Source organism: Macrobrachium rosenbergii, chromosome 40 (genome assembly GCF_040412425.1).
Source record: "Macrobrachium rosenbergii isolate ZJJX-2024 chromosome 40, ASM4041242v1, whole genome shotgun sequence".
In the NCBI taxonomy this organism is placed as follows: domain Eukaryota; kingdom Metazoa; phylum Arthropoda; class Malacostraca; order Decapoda; family Palaemonidae; genus Macrobrachium; species Macrobrachium rosenbergii.
This window is the reverse complement of record NC_089780.1, coordinates 15132550-15144491: the sequence shown is the minus strand read 5'-3', so window position 1 is coordinate 15144491 and position 11942 is coordinate 15132550. Positions and strand designations below refer to the sequence as shown.

The window sequence follows — 11942 nt, the reverse complement described above, 5'->3', positions numbered from 1 at the left end:
GAAAAACTGGGAATGTTTACAAGGAGATCCCACTGCCGCCCTCGCACGCTGCTACCCACCTACGGTAACATCACCTCTCGTCCCTGATTGGCTGCCTGGGGATATTGTAGCTCCTTTGGGCGCACGCGATTGGCTGATATTTGCCCCTTTACCTCTCCGCCGCGCGGTGATTGGCGGGGGTGTGACGTCAAACGGTTGTGGAGGGAGGGGGTGGGAGGGTGGCTGCGTTGGGGAGGGAGGGCAGGGGGATAGAGGAGAGAGGGAGAGAGAGATAGAGGCCGTCAGACACGTCGTGGTTGGCCTCGGAGAAGGTAGTGCTCGAGTAAGTAGCGGACTTCCACGCAAGACACACCACCACACTCATATTCCTGATTCATCTCAGTCACACCTTACTCACCACACCCCCTCTTACCTCATATTTATATATATATTTTTAAATATATATATATCTATCTCTCGCTACCTGTCACCAACACAGACACCTTCCACTGCCACCACCACCTGCTGCTGCTGCTGTTCCTGCTGCTGCTGCCGAGGGAGTCACGAACTCACTCTCTCTCTCTCTAACTCTTTCTCTCCTCCCTCGCAAAGTTTACGCTTCGTGACCAAACTTTTCCACGCTTCTCCAGATTATCAGGTAAAGGCATTTCTTTTTAACTTTTATATGTATATTCTTTTTTTTTATGTCGTATTATTATTGCTTTTGTTGGATGGTTTTAATACCTATTTAGACGTGCTGTAACTTTTTCTGTCGTCGGTGGAATTTTCGTCAATGTTTTGAAGTTCTGTGAAAGTGTGCGTGCTGTATTTTTTTTCGTATTTTGTATTTTGGAAAGGAGTTGATCTCACTTTCATTCATTGGTGATTTGAATGAACCTCCCGTGCGTTGCTTAACTTTTGTTATTTAACAGGAAATGATTGTTGGGTATTTTTAGGGTCAATTAAACTAAGATATACTTAGGGTCAATTATAATTTCTTGTGAAGCCAAGACTTTTACCATTTTACCTAATTCTTTTTATGTTGTTACAAATATTACATAAGAATATCTCTCTCTCTCTCTCTCTCTCTCTCTCTCTCTCTCTCTCTCTCTCTCTCTCTTTTATATCTCTGCGTTTTCTTTGCTACATCAGTTTCATTCGCAGAGTTCATGTTTACTCTCTTCTCTCTTTTGTCTATTACATCAGTGTCACTTTTCAGTATCATGTCACTTTTCGTAATCTCATCTCTCTCTCTCTCTCTCTCTCTCTCTCTCTCTCTCTCTCTCTCTCTCGTTTCCATTCGAAGAGTTTATGTTTACTTACATTTTCTCTGTATTACATCAGTGTCACTTTTCGTAATAGGCATTCTCTCTCTCTCTCTCTCTCTCTCTCTCTCTCTCTCTCTCTCTCTCTCTCTCTCTTCCATTCGAAGAGTTTATGTTTACTTACATTTTCTCTATATTACATCAGTGTCACTTTTCGTAATTGGCATTCTCTCTCTCTCTCTCTCTCTCTCTCTCTCTCTCTCTCTCTCTCTCTCTCTCAAACAAGTAATATTTTAAGAGCCGTGACTTTTGTGCCGTGTTTGCACAAATCTCAAACTGCTAGGATCAAAAGGTTTCTAACCAGAGGTCTTTGACAACTGCTTTATGTACACTCAACTTTTTCCAGCATTGCGTCTTTTAAAACAGACATTTCTTTGGAAGTTTTCTTGTAATTCCTTGGAAAGATTAAAGAGGTGAGTGATTGTAATTAAGGCGATAAGAAGCGTAAATGCTGTTTAAGGAATTGTGTGTGTGTTTTTTTATTACTGAATGCTTTTGGTAACATTTGCTATATGTGAGAGAGTCGGTGTTATTTCCAGTCATCCTGATTAAATGTTCACGCACATACTTCTATACGTATAGAGTAAGTTCTCTCTCTCTCTCTCTCTCTCTCTCTCTCTCTCTCTCTCTCTCTCTCTCTCTCTTGCATGCATTCACATTTTCACGTCAATATCTTAAATTATACAAAAGTGTAATTACATTTTGTCTTTGTCACATATTCTGCTCTCTAAATTCTCACTTATTTTTTATGCAAAAATGTAATTACTTTTGTCTTGCGTCTCTCTCTAACTTATTATTATGAGGTTTTAAATTCTCTCTCTCTCTCTCTCTCTCTCTCTCTCTCTCTCTCTCTCTCTCTCTCTCTCTCTCTCTCTCTCTCATACATTAATATTATATATATATTATAAATTTGTGTGTATGTATATATACAAATATATAAATCTATATATTATATATATATATATATATATATATATATATATATATATATATATATATATATATATATATATATATATATATATATATGTACAGTATATAGCCTACAGTTCATTGGTCATCGAGAGACACCTCAAACCACTCGCTACATGATTTAGTACTTAATTAGCGACGTGTCTCTGTGCAGAGGAACATGAAGAATATTCTGTTGTCATTTGGTCGTGTCCTTTAATTGACCGACTAAAATGATGGAATAGTCGGCGTTCATCTTTTGAGTGATCATTATTAAGTGATTAATTATGCAGAGGCTGTCTGGTTCCCTTGACTTTAAAGAGTATAGGATTTGGTGGCAATGAGAGAGGGAGAGAGATTTTATGAATGTTGTTAATATGTCATGCTACTGTGAAGTGTGAGAGAGAGAGAGAGAGAGAGAGAGAGAGAGAGAGAGAGAGAGAGAGAGAGAGAGAGAGAGAGAGAGAGAGAGAGTTTATGGATGATAACATGTCATACTGTTGTGAGAGAGAGAGAGATTATATGAATGTTGTTAATATGTTATACTAATGTGAAGAGAGAGAGAGAGAGAGAGATTTTGTGAATGTTAATATGTTATACTACTGTGAAGGAGAGAGAGAGAGAGAGAGAGAGAGAGAGAGAGAGAGAGAGAGAGAGAGAGAGAGAGAGAGAGAACCCGTAAGTAACTTGTCGTGAATCATTTCGTGCCTCTACTCCACCGAAGTAAAAAAAAAAAAACCGTGTATCTGTTTTTCGGTCGATGGCCCACCAATTAGGGAGAGGGGTGGTTGGTGGGGCACGCCTCCATTAAGGATAAGTTGACTAGCAACTGTGTTATATTAATGTCTGTTTTTGTTTGATCGCTTCGCTACTATTTTTTATATATTATGTTTTGTATTCATCTTTGCCATCTCTTATTAACATTGTGTTGTTAACTTATTATATATTTTATATTCATCTTTACTATCTCGTATTATTAGCATTGTGTTGGTACTCTTAATAATTCTTTTTATTTTTTTGTTACTGTCTTTCTCCTTTTAAACCTGTATTTCCAATTTTATTGCCGTTTCGCCCTTTTCTCCTTATCACATATTATTAGTACTTACACTTTTCATTGTTTTTTACTATTGCTCCCCTATGTCACTTTTTGCTTCTTCTTTCATTTATATTCACGTCTCTCACTTTGTGTGCTTTTCGTGATAATAGTTATTTGTTATTCCTTATACTATTTCTTTTCATTTTCAAGTGATATTTTGGGTATACGTGATGAAAAAGTCTCAGTAACTGTATTTATATATATATATATATATATATATATATATATATTTATATCAAGTGTTTTACCCATATTTTCATACAATAATTCAGTTATACATACACACACATATATCTAATATATATATATATATATATATATATATATATATATATATATATATATATATATATATATATATATATATATATATATATATATATATATATATACTGTATATAAGCTGAATCAACGTCTACACTATTAAGGCCAATATCCTAAAACAGTTGCTTTATTTAGCGAAAATTACATTTAAAATTGTGTTTTAATGGAATTCTCTCTTTTTTTTTTTAATACTTCATTTTACTAGCTTTGTTTCAGCGGTCTGAAAAATGCACCTCTTAATTATTTTTTTGACGAGTGTTACAAGTGTTATTTAAATTCTGTGTATATTTTCTATATTGTTTTCGTAATATTTTCTGCTGTTTTATTCTTTCTCATTTTGTTTCCTCATGTGCTAATTTAACGGTCTATTCACTGCTCTTGTAATTTTTTTTTTTACTGCTTTGCTCGGAATAAGTCAGTTTATTTGTCTGTTGATTGCAGAAGAGTTTTCTAGTTAATTTATGTATGTTCAATTTTTACTTTCCTTTTTAAGCCTCGGTGAATTATTCTCTCATTTTTTCGCCATTTTCAAAAATTTGTTCTTTTTTGAATGAATTGTCATCCTTTTATCTCAGTATTTTTCTTATTCCTCTTCATTTAGTCTTTGAATACTCTCTTTTTTTTAAACATTCATTTACATTTTGCATTTTTTAAAAATTAATTATTATCCTTTTGTCTTAACATTTTGCTTATTCCTGTACATTAAGTCTTAGAAAACATTTTGTTTTAAGAACTCGTATGCATGTTGTGCACTGCTTTGCAAAACTTTCTTTTGGAATCTCATTGCAAGTTTCAAATCATTTTACTTGCAAGACATTCAGGTTCCTGTACATTAAATTTTAGGATACTTTTATTTTGTAGTCCTATAATTCTTCCGTACTGATTTCCATTAGTTGTTTGTAATTTCGTTGCAAGTTTCAAAATTTTACTTTCAAGACGTTTAATTTATACGCAAAATATTTCTCTCTTGGGATACTATTTATACGCAAAATATTTCTCTCTTGGGATACTATTTATACGTGAAATATTTCTCTCTTAGGATACTATTTATGGGTGAAATATTTCTCTCTTAGGATACTATTTATACGTGGAATATTTCTCTCTTAGGATACTATTTATACGTGAAATATTTCTCACTTAGGATACTATTTATACGTGAAATATTTCTCTCTTAGGATACTGTTTATGCGTGAAATATTTCTCTCTCAGGATACTATTTATACGTGAAATATTTCTCTTTTAGGATACTATTTATACGTGAAATATTTCTCTCTTAGGATACTGTTTATACGTAAAATATTTCTCTTAGGATACCATTTTTAGTAGTCATACAATTCTTCCGTACTGCTTAACATTAGTTGTTTGTAATTTCATTGTAAGCTTCAAAATTTTACTTTCGAGACATTCAGAATTTTATTTTCAAGACATTCAGAATTTTCCTTTCAAGACATTCGGTTTACAAGTGAAACTCTTTCCCTCTTCTGTGTTGAAACGTTAATCAAACATTACACGTTCCGTTTTTGCTTTGTAAAGAGAGACGCACCCGGGCATTATAAGTTCATTAAGCCCTTTCGTTAAAAGGCATCAGATTAAGAATTAATCTGGCAGAGGAATTACCCCGCCGTGTTTCGGAAGGTAAATGGCTTTGCTGCTAAAACAAAACAAGGTGCAGTGCTTCGTTGGAAGTGCTTCATGCGGAAGGAGTGATGGAATTATATATAATATATATATATATATATATATATATATATATATATATATATATATATATATATATATATATTTGAATATATATATATATTTGAATATATATATATATATATATATATATATATATATATATATATATATATATATATATATATATATATATATATATATATATATGTATATGTATGTGAAGAAAACTAGTGCCCTGGTTACCAGACCAAACATACGTTTGTATTTGCCTAATGGGATTCTCAACTACCTGAGCTAGTCAATAGTTCGAACTCCTCTACCGTCTTCGTCCCTGTAGTTCCCGAAGGAAATAGACGAAGAATATTCTCTTTTGAAGAATTTAGTCTCTCGATCCCAAATCCACGAGAATCGATTTCTTACGCTGTGCAACTCGATCACCTTTCTTTGTGGTTTACAGGTTAATTGTGTGGTTTTTTTGTTTGTTTAAACGTATGTGTTATCGTATGTTGGTGTCGCATGCGGTCTCCCAGTGTGTACACGCACATACAGGAAGAGAGAGAGAGAGAGAGAGAGAGAGAGAGAGAGAGAGAGAGAGAGAGAGAGAGAGGTAATATCATTTACCTTTTATGTCTTTCTCGTTTTTGTGGAATATCCTTTTCATTGATTAACCAAGTACTTAATCGCCTAATGGAATTAAACAGGAAATAATTAATTTCATATAAGTTACGAAGTCTCTTGTGTTCTTAGTATTCGATTCACGTTGTATAAACTGGTTAATTTTAGCATGTACAGAGGGTGTAATTTTGACATATGCAGAGGGTGTAGGCCCTGTAATAACAGTATAGTTATTATTACTCCGATTGCGATGTACCTCGCTACATTTGTTTTATGTTTACCGCCATATTGATACACGATATGAATATTGGCACTGATAATTCCGTGACTGATCACCACGATAGTGATGATATTAACGCTAATAACACGGACGTTTATTATCATATAATGGAAACGCCGTTTACGTGGGAATTATTCCGACGCTGCACACGGGATAACGTCTGCAGTAATGAATTTGAATACGTAATTTCGCTCGCAAAAACTTCCGAACCATTTCCGTTTCACTGAAGTTAGCAGTTGGCTGTGTAGCTTATGTTCAGCCTAAGTCGTTTTGCCTCCCATCAAATATACAAAAGGTTATTCTGTTTCCGCGCTGTGAGCAAGCAGTCTAATTCTGTCAGAAGTTTACTGAGGTTGGCCATGAATCGTTGGTGTATGTATGTATGTATATATAATGCATACACAAATGCATTTATATATATATATATATATATATATATATATATATATATATATATATATATATATATATATATATATGAGCCCATAGAAACGCCAAAATGTGGAAAATAAATGCTATATTTCAGAGACCAAACTGTCTCTCTCCTCAGGCAAATAGTGGGCTCCTTTATATTTGATGGAATTCTGTTTTAACAGAAAATATTTCACAGTCATATATATATATATATATATATATATATATATATATATATATATATATATATATATATATATATATATATATATATGTATGTCTGTGTTTGTGTGTGTGTCTGTGTTTGTCAGTGTGCTCGTGCGTTCATGTGTCGTCTGTGACACCACCTACGTGAAGTTTCAATTACAAGAAACCTCGTTTCTATTAACCATTTTCAGCAGATTGTGCGTTTATGTTCGGTGGAGCAGAATAAACATGAGCTGAATAATTACATGCAGTGTTTATTATCTATACGACAACAAATGTCACATAAAAAACCTACATTTAAAGTTTAATTTTTATAATTACAATTCACAGTTTTTTTTCTTCCTACTCTAGGTAATCGAGACTATTATTCTCGTCAATTGAAACCTACAAAAATATTTTATTCCAAGATGATTTAATCATTGTTTCGCCAGGAAGCTCCGACCAGCACAATCATGATTTTGATTTTGATCAAGTCACTCTAACACCGAGTTTTTATCTTTCCTGATTGACATGGACCCGTGGCTTCAGCCCGAAATCCGCACATAAACCTGGTCTGTACAAAACCGCGCTTAATTCTCTTCCTCTTTGCAAATGCAATCTCTCTCTCTCTCTCTCTCTCTCTCTCTCTCTCTCTCTCTCTCTCTCTCTCTCTCACAGTAGTCTTCATGACCAAACCTCTTATTTCTCGCGTTCATATCAGAGGGGGGGCAAAAGCCTGTCCAATTTGTTTTAATGCCTGCGATTCCGTGAAAACAATGCATTTCTTTCAGCCACATTGAACATGTAAATCAATATATTTTTATTTTTGGAAAAGGCTGGTTTCTGTTTTTTTTTATGTTTAAATTGTTGCGTTTTAATGGTTGTGGAAAGCATAATTTTTCATAAACTTTACTTTTTCTTTCATGGAAAATATTTCGTTTTGTATTTTGGTCAAAATTGTGTTATGTTTTCTGATAAATCGGACCTTAACCAGTTAATGAAAATATTGGTTTTCAGTTTTTAGAAGGAATCTTTCGATACCAAAATATTAACTTCAATTTGTTTTTGCCTTAACATTTTTTCGTGAGAAGTTCATAATTTTGCAGTAGATAATATTTTATTCCCTTTTTTGCATTTTTTTTGAGATAATCTATCGACATTTTAGGATTACACTGAATTTTATTATTTTTTAACATCTGGATACATATTTTTTTATTTTGAACACATTTCATTAAACATGTCGTAAATTTGTCAAGCGTCTTTTGATAACATTACTTGCCATAATTAAAAATGAAATATTTTAAGGATTTATTTTTAAAACCATTTTATGTTTGGGAAACATTTGGGAAACAACATTTCCTTTTTGATTAGTGGAAATATTACCTTTTATTCAAGGAAAGCCCCACTTATTAATCCGAGAAAACGTTACCTTGTACTTTTAATAGAATAATAAGGACTTTCCATGATAAAGAACCTTTTACTTTTTATTCATGGAGAATAAATGTCCTATTAAACTTCAGGTTGTCGTTTCTCTTCTCGTTATTTTGATGACAGTGATATTTTTAATGGTACATGGTTAAATGTCGGGAGCAATTTACGTGATGCCTCCATATATATATATATATATATATATATATATATATATATATATATATATATATATATATATATATATATATATATATATATATATATATATATATATATATATATATATATATATATATATATATATATATATTTATACTTTTTGTAAAGTACATAAAATTATAAATATTGTGTATGTATAATTACACACATACGTACACAGTATGTATGTATGTATGTATTATATAAGTATTTCGCTCTCCAATTGCCCCCTTCTCGAATTCGGTTGCATGTGTGATACGTATAACGCATATGCATATCTCTACGTATGGATGAAACATATATAGAATATAAATCTTTGTGTGTAATCAGTATCTATACATATATGTGTGTTTGTGTTTGGGTGTGATTTATTTCAAACATCTGTCTCTTTTCTTGGTTTTTTTATAAAGAAATAATTGTTAGGGTTCTCCTAATGACATCAAATGAAATGAATTGGAATATCAGTTGAAATGTCTACTAAAATGAAAATATGATGCTAGAGAAATGCACTTTCAAGATGCAGGTTTAAACATTCGGTTATTTCTGTAACAAAATTATTCTCTCTCTCTCTCTCTCTCTCTCTCTCTCTCTCTCTCTCTCTCTCTCTAAATCTCATAAATCTTGTATATTTCCTGCTTTTCTGACGTGGATGCATATATAAACATATATATGTACGTATAGTATATGTATGTATCTATAATTATATGAATATAGATATATATATATATATATATATATATATATATATATATATATATATATATATATATATATATATACATATATATATAGCAGTGCTAATGAGTTTTCCAACCCTGGGCCTCCCTGACACCTGTCAGGTGTGGATCTGTAGTCTCCTATGGTCGTTTATCAGTATTGTCCCCTGAGAGTATATCGTGATTTTTAGCCAAATGAGTTTTGAAGGCCACTCCTACCTTGACACCTGGCAGTGGGTGGATCTGTAGTCTCAAACGGTTGTGTATGTTCGTCAGCACTGCTTCTGTAGTGTATATATTTGTGGCTTCTAATACTATTTATCAGTCCTTCGTCAGTGGCTTGGAAATAAAGTCGAAACCGGTCAGACTTACACCCTGTCTCATATTTTTCACCTGTGGTAATGTGTAATAAATGAATCACGTACTAAAGTGATTATAATCATATACATATATATATATATATATATATATATATATATATATATATATATATATATATATATGTGTGTACATATATATGTATATATATATATATATATATATATATATATATATATATATATATATATATATATATATATATACAATATACATATGGATATATGTAAATATATATTTATGAATATATATGTATATATACGCACATACATGTAAACATACATTAATACATACATACCTACATACATAGACACACAAAAACACACACAATCATGCTTAATTCAAACACCCTCAGTCTTTGATAAGAATAACAAACCAGTAAAGAAGAAAATGAATGAAAACCTCTATTGGTAAAGACGGAGGGAACACCATCAAACTAAAAATAAAATAAAGACCGTAAAAGGAGTAAAAAAGGAAGTCTTTTTAGGCGAAACACTTTGAAGGTTTACGAAGAAATTCTGCATAAAAGACGGCCATTACGATGACATTATTCAATATAGACCCAGTTGGCGTAAAGATTCCGGCGCTCAACATTTTCCCATTTTTTCACTATTTCATAGTTTTTATTTCTTTTTTTTTCCCCTTTTCTGAAGGATATTAGTGCCGTGTTTGTGCCTGCTTATTATTTGTTCTTTGAAGTTTTAGTTTGCCGAGTTTTTGCTGGAGCACAGGTTACGTACTGTATGTTATGTTTTGTAATTTATTTTTTTGCCCTTTTCTAAACGATATTAGTGCCAATTTTATGCCTTCGTTTTGTGCATTCTAAAGTAGTTGGTTTTATTTTTATGTATATTTTTTTTGAGCAAAGGTTATGTACTATATGTTATATTTTGTAATTTTTTACTTGTTTTTTTCCTTTTTCTGAACGATATTAGTGCCAAGTATATGCCTTCGTTTGTGCGTTCTAGGGTGTTTTAATTTTGTTTTTTTTTTGGAGCAAAGTTTAAGTGCTGTAGGTTATATTTTGTAATTGTCTCCAATTTTTTCATTATTTAATATTTTTCTTCTTTTTTTGCCACTTTTCTAAAGGATATTAGTGCTATGTTTATGCCTTCGTGTTGTGCATTCTAGGAGGTTTTGATTTTATATATATTTTTAGCAAAGTGTATGTACTGTATTTTTTATTTTTTCACTGTTTCATAGTTTTTTTCTTGCCTTTTTCTGAACGATATTAGTGCCAAGTTTATGCTTTTGTTTTGTGGATTCTAGGAGGTTTTGATTTTATGTATATTTTTTTTTTTTAGCAAAGGCTTATGTATTGTATGTTGTGTAATTTTTTCTATATTTTAATGCGTTTGTTTTTGAGAGCTCATGAAGTATTTTAAAAGAGCTCATCCCAAGGACTTCTAGGCAAGGACTTCCAAAGAGCACCAGGCAGCTCTCTGGAAGTCACAGACATCTGTGTTTTATTGAAAGTCTTTTAAGTGTCCATGATTTAAACTTTCCCTGCATAAGTGGTAATAATAATAATAATAATAATAATAATAATAATAATAATAATAATAATAATAATAATAATAATAATAATAATAAGCAGAAGTTGTGTAGTTTATGAAAAATAGGTTAAATTCAATACAGTACTGGTGATTTTATTTTCTTTGGTCGACAAAAGCTTCAAAGTAGTATCTCTAGAGAACCCTTGAATTTATTCTGTGTATTCGTTCATCTCACGAAAAAGGAACACATCCCAAATTCGATTCCTGGATGAAAATTTAGAAGCTCCGTCGAATTCGTAAGACTTCCCAAGTGGAAAGGTTTTTTATATGCAAGAATTTCCGTAAAACCAGGTTTCATAGTTCCTTTATCATTTTATGTTCGTGTTCTGCAAATACTTTTAGTATGTTATGGAAAAACCATATGGTATTGTATCTTCATATGATTCCTTTTATCTCTCCATTTTAATATTTGCAGACATTCTCTGTCTCCCTCTCTAAAACACACTCACACACACACACACACACACACACACACACACACACACACACACACACACACACACACACACACACATGTCTTCTCCACCATTTCATGACTGTATACAAATCATTCTTTCGGAGAAATACGAAACTTTCAAATCAAAAGAACTTTGGGGAGAGGCAAACTCGTGTTTAGGTCCTTTATAGAACTTTCTTGTCTTTTACCTTTTATTTACATTGAGGTAAACTTCTTGAGCCAAGAGAGAAAACGTCGCCTTTGCTGTGGACGCGTGTGGGAAAATATAACACAATTTTAAATTTGTTTTAAATAATGAAATACACAAAAATTAACCGTAGATTTATTGTGGACTGCGTTACGAAGGCCATGTAGTC

At 32.2% G+C, this 11942-nt stretch overlaps 1 protein-coding gene across 2 annotated transcripts in view; it reads left to right on the top strand.

The window, feature by feature from the left end:
- The first annotated feature begins 209 nt into the window (after window positions 1–209).
- The window catches only part of Tk (Tachykinin), a 369960-nt gene continuing 358227 nt past the window's right edge, over window positions 210–11942 (top strand). Inside the window, exon 1 of one of the 2 annotated variants that reach the window (XM_067083166.1) lies at window positions 210–637. The gene's annotated coding sequence lies outside the window, so the exon portion shown is untranslated. The remainder of the gene's footprint in view (window positions 638–11942) is intronic. The other variant, XM_067083167.1, reaches the window with a different exon arrangement.